Source organism: Schistocerca cancellata, chromosome 9 (genome assembly GCF_023864275.1).
Source record: "Schistocerca cancellata isolate TAMUIC-IGC-003103 chromosome 9, iqSchCanc2.1, whole genome shotgun sequence".
In the NCBI taxonomy this organism is placed as follows: Eukaryota; Metazoa; Arthropoda; class Insecta; order Orthoptera; family Acrididae; genus Schistocerca; species Schistocerca cancellata.
The window spans coordinates 357795049-357806893 of NC_064634.1; the positions used below are offsets into that span (position 1 = coordinate 357795049).

An 11845-nucleotide genomic window follows, 5' to 3' on the forward strand; every position below is an offset into this window, starting at 1 on the left:
TCACCAACAGAATGGAAGTCAGAATCTGCGCCTGTATTAGATTTGTATTACGCATCACTCGTGGCAATTTTGCGTAGTTCGAAACGAAATACTCTTTTTGTTGAACTTGAACTATAAATAGTATTTACTTAAGTTTTTTAGAAAACATGTCACTACTCGTACGAAATCATTAACAAAATCTGTTACTAATAGTCAGTTTTGACTGGAGCATTGTGTTAGCTGATATTGTAGAAATGTTGTGCAGTTAGGATCTAGCTTACGTCGCGTTCAGTTTCGTTTCTTTTAATCTCATCACTGCATTTTCCATTGATTTTTTGTCATCGTATACTTCACACTATTAGAACTGGCTTCATTAAGCATACCAATACCGCACTTTAAAGAATGCATTTAGTTTCAGGTCAACCGTTGGAGATCACTGCCTAGTAATCAAAGTCGGCACGCTCACCAACCAACCTCGGAATTTATAAAACACTCCTTTTATTGAAATGGAAAATTTGTACTAAATCGATGGAGCACATTTACCCGCGTTGAAAAATTTTACTATGAAAATGATTTAAAATTTCATTAAAGGAAAATTTTAGCAGTCAAGTGTTCCATCTTTGAATGTAATAAAAGCCTTACAGACACAAGGCGTTTCCGTAGTGTAGTGGTTATCACGTGCGCCTCACACGCGCAAGGTCCCCGGTTCGATCCCGGGCGGAAACAAATATTTTTAACTTCACTAACGGTTCTCGGTGAATGCTCCTAATGGTTTTCAGTGAATGCTTGTACTCTCGAAAATGACAGCTCTGTTTCATAGGTGCTGAAACACCTATTGAGATTGTAAATCCATGTCAGTATACACACTTTTTATATCACAGTGCAGAGACAAGAACGAACATGGTGATTAGTTTCCACATGCAATCGTTTGTGTAGAAAAATGAAAGCATGAACCGTCTCCAGTGACAGACAGTTATCTGTTGCTGCCCAGTTCAGTAAGCTAAAAACGAGTGATGGAAGTATTTGAGTGGGACCTCATCCTTAGCGGTTTTCTCTTCTGTATAATGCGTCGCAAAAGTTTTCTTGGTGATGTCTTCATATACTGTTACAGTATATGTACTATACATTTTTGGACTCTTCAAGTGATGCGAAAATATGAAAGCATGTGGAGTAGATGTCATGCTTATAACAATATCCTTAGCATTTACTTGGAGATATACTACACCTTGTGACGAACTGTCAAAGGCAAATTACACAATGCAACACGACTGGAAGTATTGTAACTGATGCTATAGGACGCTTCAAGAACGTGTCTTTAACTAAACGTAAATCGAGACTTAATTACGTGGACTACAGCTATGGCTGCAATGGTTAATTTCATTAGTTTACACGTAGTCTTGATGTATTACAAGGGGCGTTCAAAAAGAAGTGAGCCGGAGGCATAATTACAGAAACTAGTACCTGTATGTTGGAAGTATTGACCCTGGCTGTTGAGACACTCGTCCCACTGTGACACAAGGCGGTGAATGGCTGTCTCATTAAATTCCCGGGGCTGCGATGTTAACCAGTTCCGCACGTACAGCTGGACCTCGTCGTTCGAGGTGAATCGTTTGACCCTTAGAGCCTTTTTAAGGAGACCAAAAATGGCGTAATCACAGGGAGAGTGGTCCTGACTGTATGGAGCAGAATGACCCCATGGGTGATGTTGCCTGGTCGTTTCGATTTGATCGCTTGGCGATGGGCGGTCAAGTTTTACGAGTAACCCTGGGCATTCACTGCTGTCCCTTGCTGCAGGAAGTGAATCAAAAGGGAACCATCTTGGTCGAAGAAGAACGTCAGCATAGGGGCAAGCGGTTCACCTAGGATGAAGCTGTACGTGCGGAACTGGTTAACATTGCACCCCCGGGAATTTTATGAGACAGCCATTCAACGCCTTGTGTCACAGTGAGACAAGTATTTCAACAGCCGGGGTCAGTACTTCTAACGTACTGGTACTGGTTTCTGTAATTACACCTCCGGCTCGTTTCTTTTTGAACGTCCCTTATATGTCATGATGGTCATCGAATGTTTTCATGAAGACGGCCTGTATTAAAAGTGTGGGAAGTAAATACGGGAGTTGGATTCTTTAAATATGGAGGAAAATATGTAGGATATCTGAGAGTTTCATAGACAGGTGAAGGTGATATTGGTGTTACGTGAGGAATTACTTCACAGAAGATGCGGATGTTACATATTGGGAAAGTACCCTGGTCAAGGTTTTGAAAATGCAGAGAAATACCGACATGGAGTGAAAACGACGGATCTGTTAAATTGGGAGTTACGGATATAAGCCTATTATTTGGTCTGACAATATGGTCATGCAGAGGATGAGATTAAAGGGCCTTTGTGGAAATTTTTGGAAGGAGTAATGTAAAGTTGGGGAAATGGGCCGATGTGGACGAAATAGAATATCAGGATTCTGGATCAGGAGGAAATTATAGAAGAAGATAGATTTTATGGAGTTCACTGCTTGAGTATATGTTTTGTAAGTGGTAGAGTAATACAACACCAAGTTCGAAATAGTAGTTTTCAATTATAGACACGTCCTATGGGGTGTCTAGCACCCCATTTCACCTTTATGAAAGCATCAATGGGTCGTGGTAGAGAACGGACTTCAGGAGACGTAGGAAGTGTTGGGGAGTAAAACATCTGTGTGGATAAGAAAAATGATATTGTACCGTATCCGTAAGCTACTTATCCGCGGCTATAAGCCTTTTTTCCTCATCCGAGAATATTTAAAATATTGTAAACCACTATAACCAGTTAGTTAAGCTCCGAGGGCAGACCAAAACTTTCGACATCTGAAGAGGGACCCTGTAATGCACATTCCATTGACTAAGAACATTGGACTGATCATGATCATATTTTAATACAATATATTCTGTCATGTTCTTGATGTTTTTCTTAAGTTATGACTTTCTGTTATAATTACGAAGGTGAATTTTCTCCAGAATACTTCCTCAACATTAGGAACTTCAGTGAAATCATGTTACAAGTCATCGCATCTTGAACTGTGTTGAATTTAGCCATATAGTTGGTTATTCAGATATACGTTAATTCACTATCATATTAAATCATGTTAAGGTGCTATGCTTCTCACTCTACTATGCGCTGCATTCTGTACTGATAAATAAATTTAAGAGGCACACTGATAGTATCACTCATTTCATATAGAAAATTGCGAGGTATGTGATACATATGCAAGAGTAAGACCGTGATGTGAAGATTTCAGTGGAGAGAGTGTACCAATGCGGCATTCATGTTACTTTGCAGTAGTTTTGGTAACTGCGTAAATGAGCTCTGTCACTGAAGACGAAACAAGAATGACTCGGACGCAATGGCAGCTGGCAGGATGTCCGTGTAACTGCGCAGAAAATCAGGAATATCTCCATGTCGCTAGTAGCCATCTGTAGCCCATGCAGATGTTAACAAAGCATCTACAGTCTCCAGCTCGCTACGTATTCAAGCCAAGACAGGGGCATTCCGTCCCGAATGGCTAATAATAGTGACTTAAACAACAGTATTAATTACTATCGATCGACTATGACCTTTAACTTTTAACCACAAAGTAATGTCGATTGTGGATATCCGGAGATTGCAAATGTAACGTCTGTTGGGTAGTCAGTCTGATATCCATGGCAACTCTGTTGAAGCCCACAGTTTCTGGATATTGGTGGCAACTGCGTCCAAGGCACCATCACACGAAATGCCTACAATATTCGTTACTCGAATGGCCTTTGCAAGCAAAGATTCTCTAAAAGTTTATCTTCAGAGCAATCTCTGAGTTATAGAAGTTGCGTTCTGATCCTACCGAATCTGGAGAAACATACTTGACCAGAACAAATAGGGATTTAAGCAAGCTAATGTCTGAACTTTCATCCAGTAACACTGAAAAGGGCGTAGCTTTGATATGTTCTACAATTTCATCTGTTTCACTTTGGCATCAATTTCTTTTATGGTGTTGTACATCATTTGAATGTTCTGAGAAGTCTTAGAATCAGAAAATACATCTTTCACCAAAGGGAATTGGGGTAAACAACCTGGAATGTAACATTATGTTCTGCAAAAAAAAGCTGCCAGTAAATCTCAGCTTCTTTGACTCCTCTGTTACGTGCAATTTCACTTATTTCTGTTCTGGACAAGCATCCACTTATGGACGGAGTGCCCATGAAAGTTTTGACTAACTTGATACGTTTCTGACTTTGAGCGTGCTTGTGTAGCTCACTTTTTCCACAAAGCATATCCACGTTTCATACAGAACATGTACATTCGAATTCATTGCCTGGAATTTGTCCGTTAAAAGTAAGTTCTCTTAGCCACTGGTCTTAAAATTTCTACTTTCTCCGAACTTTCTCACTGTCTTCTTCTGACATTAATTTACCACGAACTCTTCTTTTCTTTTTAGGAGTTCTTCGTATGTCACTCATTTTACACATTTATCATGTGTAATTTTGAAATGTTAATATATCCAGATTTTACTGTTTAGGTACACTTTCACTGAGACAGAAAACTCAGCTGCATGGGAAACTGACGCACTAAGGCTGCTCTTTCGCATGGTAGCTGCTACAAACAGGGGAATCCGTGGAAGTGTGCTGAATAGTAACAACGGGTATCGGGTTCTATAAACGGGGGAATCCCTGGCAATGATCTCGTCGGATGCAGCAGATATCAGATTGTATAAACGGGGAAATCCCTGACAGTGAGCTCGCTGGTAGCGGGGGATATCGGGTTCTATAAATGGGGAAATCTCTGGCAGTGAACTCACTGGTAGCTGATTCGAGAACCATAGCATTTGTTTTTAATATGGATACACATTTGAATATTTTTTCTTAGTTTACTTATTTGGCTAATCATTTCAAAATTTCCACATTTTCTGAAATTATTACTTCTTTATCCCTTTTTCCCAGAAGACCAAATTTCTGCTTATTTTGTTTGTGGGAAATTTCCCTCGATCTGACATATCTGTCACTGAGGTAATGGACAGCTCCGGGACAGCGCAGACTTCATCTACCGTGTTCTTGGCCATGCTCCACGCAGTAGCAGCATTGCTGGAGCCTCGTTTTTTAAACTGCATTTATATTAAACTTATTGGCGGCACTAGGTTTTGCTAGGTACACTTTGTCTTGAATTGGGATGAGGAATCGCATACGGATGGCCAAGTGCGGCAGTTTTTCTTCACTGTACATACCCAATCAAACTGCAGTCTTGTTATCTGGCAGGCGTTACATATGTGTTCTTCATATGATGTATTTAGAGAGCGATTGAATGGTGCACTGACTTTCTGCGAGATGCTGGAGGCGTACAAACGGATCCACTCGATCAGATAGAAGGTTTCTGCATAGTTCGCCAGTGAGAGACAGTGGCGGACGTACAGGGGGTCTCACTTTATCCTGTGCAAATTCCTATGTCCTGTTGGGCAGTAGGGTGCATTTCCTCATGTAGTTCTGGAAGTACTCGTACACTTACACCGCGACTGATCATTCCGGTGACAATTTTTCCAGCGTCGAACGGCTGTGTTGCTGCGCACATGCTGAACTCAGGTCAGCTCTCTCACGCAGGGCGGTTCTGCTGTAGGTGGCTATAGCGTGCTTTCTAATGGGGCAGTGTTTACTGCTACGCAGGCCGTCCAACTGCCGCAAGTATCAGCTTCTGGCGGAGCGGGGTTTGTGGTGGTGATACATTTTACTGCCTACCGCGCGGCGCAGGGGCGATAGCAGCGAAAATTGATACAGAGGTTGAAGTATGCGGTAACGGATGTAAATGCGTCCCATGGACGCGCTGTTTCCGGGATAACTGCGAATGTGTGGTTAAAAGCTGCTACCGATTTCAGTATGGAGCCCGAGTTTGTAGTGATGGTTTCGAAATGTAACCTTTTCCCACTGTGTCCCCATCTAATTGCGCTCCCATCCTCAGTCATCTATCAATCCTACAAGAACTAAGGTACAAAATGGTTCAAATGGCTCTGAGCACTATGGGACTTAACATCTATGGTCATCAGCCCCCTAGAAGTTAGAACTACTTAAACCTAACTAACCTAAGGACATCACACAACACCCAGCCATCACGAGGCAGAGAAAATCCCTGACCCCGCCGGGAATCGAACCCGGGAACCCGGGCGCGGGTAGCGAGAACGCTACCGCACGACCACGAGCTGCGGGCAACTAAGGTACACCTATCCCTACCCACAGTAGTGCCCTACTTCCCTCACCACCTTTTCTCTCTTTGTAATCCGGTCCAGTGTTCTTTCAGTTATGCTTATCTGAACTCCAGAACCTTACCTAGACACGAACCCTTCCACATTACGTACACCTCCACCGCTCATTCGACCCGTTACATTACATTGAGGTGACTAAACTAGTGGGATACCAGATAGTAGCCGGCTGGAGTGGCCGAACGGTTCTAGGCGCTACAGTCTGGAACCGCGCGACCGCTACGGTCGCAGGTTCGAATCCTGCCTCGGGCGTGGATGTGTGTGATGTCCTTAGGTTAGTTAGGTTTAAGTAGTTCTAAGTTCTAGGGGACTTATGACCTCAGCAGTTGAGTCCCATAGTGGTCAGTGCATTTTTTTGAACCAGATAGTAGGGTGTCGGATCTCCTGTCTCCAGACGTAGTGACGGAGTCTTCTGTCTCTATAGCCGCCCACAACTGCGAAAGTGTTACCAGTGCATCAATCGTGTCCCATAAATGTCTGGTGGGATTCATGTCGGGTGCTCGAATTGTTCAGAATGTGCTTCAAACCAAACGCGAACAGTTGTGGCCCAGTGTCAGGGCGCATTGTCATCTATAAAAATTCCATCGTTATTTGGAAAAGTGAAGTCCATGAACGGCACAAAATGATCTCCAAGTAGCTGAACATCACCATTGCCAGTCAACGATCGTTTCATTTGGACCAGAGAACCCAGTCCAGTCCGTATAAACACAGCGTACACCATTATGGAACAACCACCAGCTTGCACAGTGCCTTGTTGACAACGTGATTACATAGCTTCATGGGGACTGCGCCACACTCGAACACTACCATCAGCTCCTACCAACTAAAATCCAGACTCATGTGACCAGGTCACCGCCTTCCAGTCGTCTAGGGTCCCACAGATATGGTCACGAGCCCAGGAGAGGCGCTGCAGGCGACGTCGTGGTGTTAGCAAAGGCACTCGCGTCGGTCGTCCGCTGCCATAGCCCATTAAAGCCATATTTAGCCGCACTGTCCTTACGGACACGTTAATCATTCGTCCCAACATAGATTTCTGCAGTTATTTCACGAAGTTTTGCTTGTCTGTTAGCATCGACAATTCTATGGAAACGCCGACGCTCTCGGTCGTTAAGTGAAGGCGGTCGCCAATGTGTTGTTTTATGGCCGGCCGGTTCTAGGCGCTTTAATAACGGAACCGCGCGACTGCTACGGTCGCAGGTTCGAATCCTGCCTCAGGTTCAAATTGGTTCAAATGGCTCTGAGGACTATGGGACTTAACATCTGTGGTCATCAGTCCCCTAGAACTTAGAACTACTTAAACCTAACTAACCTAAGGACATTACATACATCCATGCTCGAGGCAGGATTCGAACCTGCGACCGTAGTGGTCACACGGTTCCAGACTGAAGCGCCTAGAACCGCTCGGCCACCCCGGCCGGCCCTGCCTCAGGCATGGATGTGTGTGATGTCCTTAGGTTAGTTAGGATTTACTAGTTCTAAATCTAGGGGACTGATGACCTCAGATGTTGATCCCATAGAACTCAGAGCCATATGAACCATTTTTTTATTGTTGTCTGTGGTGAGAGGTAATGCTGAAATGTGGTATTCTCGACACACACTTGACACAGTGGATCTCGGGATACTGAATTCCCTAACTACTTACGAAATGGAATGTGCCATGTGTCCATCTCCAACTACCACTTCTCGTTCATAGTCTGTTAATTCCCGTCGTAAGGCCACTGCCACGTCCGAACCCTTTTTACACGAATCGCCAATGCACTGCCCTGTACACCAAATTACCGCCATCTGTATATGTGCATATCGCTATCAAATGGTTCAGATGGCTCTGAGTACTATGGGGCTTAACTTGTGAGGTCATCAGTCCCTAGAACTTAGAACTACTTAAACATAACTAACCTAGGGACATCACACACCCATGCCCGAGGCAGGATTCGAACCTGCGACCGTAGCAGCAGCGCGGCTCCGGACTGGAGTGCCTAGAACCGCACGGCCACCGCGGCCGGCTAGAACCGCTCGGCCACAGCGGCCGCCTTTAGGTATCCATTTTTTCTTCTCAAAAATGGTTCAAATGGCTCTGAGCACTATGGGACTTAACATCTATAGTCATCAGTCCCCTAGAACTTAGAACTACTTAAAGCTAACTAACCTAAGGACAGCACACAACACCCAGCCATCACGAGGCAGAGAAAATCCCTGACCCCGCCGGGAATCGAACCCGGGAACCCGATTTTTCTTCTCAATATACTAGATGCATGTAGCACAGATTTCCTCAGTTGATAGGTCACATTTAAACATTTCACTACACATAACGTATACTGTAACAAAAAAGAAAACTTTTTTTCTTATAAGTGTGATAAAGCGTAATTGAAGTAGCAACTGAGACAAAATGGCTGTTAATTTTAACGCTACATTAATATTCCACACCCTTTACATCTCTACAAACACGTTGGCAGTAAGCCAGACCATATGGTTGGGAGCTTCTGATTTCAGGCAATATCTTATAGTTTTTTTTACTTCATTATTAATTCGATTTTGAGACTAATGTTGGGAAAAGTGTTTGCCGCTCTTACCTTCCTTCTGTCGTCCGTCGAGATTATATGTTTCATTTCATTTTATAATTATGTTTTCGTAATTCATTCTTTAATGTATTGCATTTTACAAATATAATGCCGAGCGGTTTTACGCGCTTCAGTCTGGGACCGCGCGACCATTACGGTCGCAGGTTCGAATCCTGCCTCAGGCATGGATGTGTGTGATGTCCTTAGGTTAGTTAGGTTTAAGTAGTTCTAAGTTCTAGGGGACTGATGACCTCAGATGTTAAGTCCCATAGTGCTCAGAGCCATTTGAACCAAATATAATAAATAAATAAAGAATGTCCCAATATTTACACTTTAAACCAGTTCTCTTTCTTTAATGTATTGCATTTTACAAATATGTCAAATAAAAAAAGTATATTTCGAACCCTACACTTTAACCAGTTGTCTTCATAATATTAATTCGCGAACATCGAAAATTGAAATTTCCGATTTTTAGTATTAATTATACAAGGAGTCCTGTGCAACTTATATACCGGTAATCCGAATGGCAATGCTGCGCACAAGAACATCGATTGTATATTGCTATTAAGAGACTTAAATGGAAGTAGATGTACACACGTCAGACAAGTCTTTCTCAGTCTCCCACATTACTCCCACCAACTTCTACTCCACGTACCGATCAGGTGCTACGGTAGAAATGATGCACAAAAGTAACAACGTACATGGGCATCAACAAAATATTTTTGCTTTCGGAGGAGAAAGTTGGCGATTGGAATTTCGTGATCTTGCTGCAACGAAGAACGCCTTTGTCTTCGACTCGCGTATCATATCCGGGACACAGTCTCTCCAGTTTAGTGATAATACAAAACGGGCTGCTCTACTTTGAAATTTTTTTATGTCTTCCGTCACTCCCATCTGGCAAGGATTCTATTCAACGCACAACGTTTTCTGTACAAATGTTCCAATTTAAGATGTTCGTAATTATTATCCCTACGTACTTAGCTGCATCGACAGGTTTTAGATTTGCGTGATTTATCGTGTAACCGAAATTTAACAGATTGCTTTTTGGTACACATGTGAATGACATCACGCTTTTCATTATTTAGAATTACTTGCCACTTTACGTACCATACAGTTATCTTGTCTAAGTCATTCTGCAGTTGGTTTTGATTTTCTGCAAACAATCTAAGAGGGCTGCTCAGAACTTCTGCCAAATCGTTTATGTAGATTGAGAACAGCAGATGACCTATGAAACTGCCTTGGAGAATGCCAGGTATTCCTTCTGTTCTACTCAATGACTTTCCGTCACTTCGAATTATGAGATTTCTGACAGAAAATCACGAATTCAGTCGCACATCTGAGATGGTACTCCATAGTCTCGCAATTTTATCTGAAGACGCTTGTGAGGCTTCTAGAAATACAAAAATATAAAAACAATTGGAGACAACCTGTCGATAGCACTCATTATCTCGTGAGAATGAATAGCTGGTACCATTTAATCAATAACATCTGACGGACCGCGAGACCACTACGGTCGCAGGTTCGAATCCTGCCTCGGGCATGGATGTGTGTGATGTCCTTAGGTTAGTTAGGTTTAAGTAGTTCTAAGTTCTAGGGGACTGATGACCTCAGCAGTTAAGTCCCATAGTGCTCAGAGCCAGTTGAACCATCTGACGGATTAGGTCTACGTCATATTGGATTTTATATGGAAAATTATACAATAGCATTCTAAGAATTAAAAGAGGTGTTGACAACACCAACGTAAACATAGTAACTTACTAGTAAGATTTAAATGCACATGACAGTATTGTAGGTAGTATTGCAAATTGGAACATAGTTCCATTCTGCATCAGTTCTAAGTAGGTCATTCCCTTTTTAAAAATTTTTGTCTGCAACGTTAAGTTACTTAGCTTTGTTTTTGTGTGTGCACGATATGTTTATGTGATGTTTTGCCTCTACCAAAAGATCATGTTTTCTAACGGATGAGACACGGTGTCTGGAAATACGTCAAAATATTAGCTTTTAGCGCTTCATCAGTGAAGGGTTTCTGCTGTTATTCCTGTTGGCAGAAGCTAACAAGAGGACGGTGTGGCGTAGAACCACGTCAGTGATGCGCCTGTTGGTCGCATAACAAACACGTGTTAATGAGGGTTCCTTTCACACCTATTGGACTTGGACGAGTTGCGTAACATGCCCCCAGACGACAAGTAAACCGCTACCGGTGACTACAGCTCAGACGCAGCCTTCCTCGTCATTATGATGATTTCAATTTTTTCCTACTTTTTTACGGAAAACATCGCATTTTTTGTGATCGCACCTGCATACCCATGGTAATTACCTTTCTCTGCTGGCACATGTTTAGGCATTGATATACATAATTTTTTAATAGGGATACTGTAAATGTTGACCTATGTTAGGTAGAACGAAGTTTCCTGTAGGCCTACACATAGAAGAATTTTCGTAGTGACTCACAATTCACTTACAATATACGGCGCTGCAGGATTCATGGTTCTATATCTGCATGTTCTTAATAAGAAAAAAATGGTTCAAATGGCTCTGAGAACTATGGGACTTAACATCTGTGGACATCAGTCCCCTAGAACTTAGAACTACTTAAACTTAACTAAGCCAAGGACATCACACACATCCAAGCCCGAAGCAGGATTCGAATCTGCGACCGTAGCGGTCACGCGGTTCCAGACTGAAGCGCCTAGAACCGCACGGCCACACCGGCCGGCTCTTAACACACACCCACTCACAAGATCTCGCAAATACCCCGCAAAGTGTTACGTAAAAAAAAATTTTTACAAATAATTATTGCTCCTCTAGCGGAACGGCTCTATTGGATTTGCATGTAGTGGAATACACAACGCTCATGAAATGTTGGCCAGTTATGACTTCTGTTCGCACGTAACGCAACGAAATATGATTATTTGAATGCGAGGAGCGTTCAATAAGTAATGCAAAACTTTTTGTTCTCGGCCAATTTCGGTTGAAAAAATGCGGAATTTGTTGTGCGACATTGTGGAATATTCCCGGTTCACCGTCTATAGTTTCAAAAAGTTCCGATAGAAGGTGG

The 11845-nt window shown here is 42.6% G+C and overlaps 1 non-coding gene across 1 annotated transcript; it reads left to right on the forward strand.

The window, feature by feature from the left end:
- The first annotated feature begins 632 nt into the window (after positions 1-632).
- Trnav-cac (transfer RNA valine (anticodon CAC)) lies at positions 633-705 on the forward strand. Its single transcript has one exon. It is a non-coding gene; the product is annotated as a tRNA-Val (tRNA).
- The last annotated feature ends 11140 nt before the right edge of the window (positions 706-11845 follow it).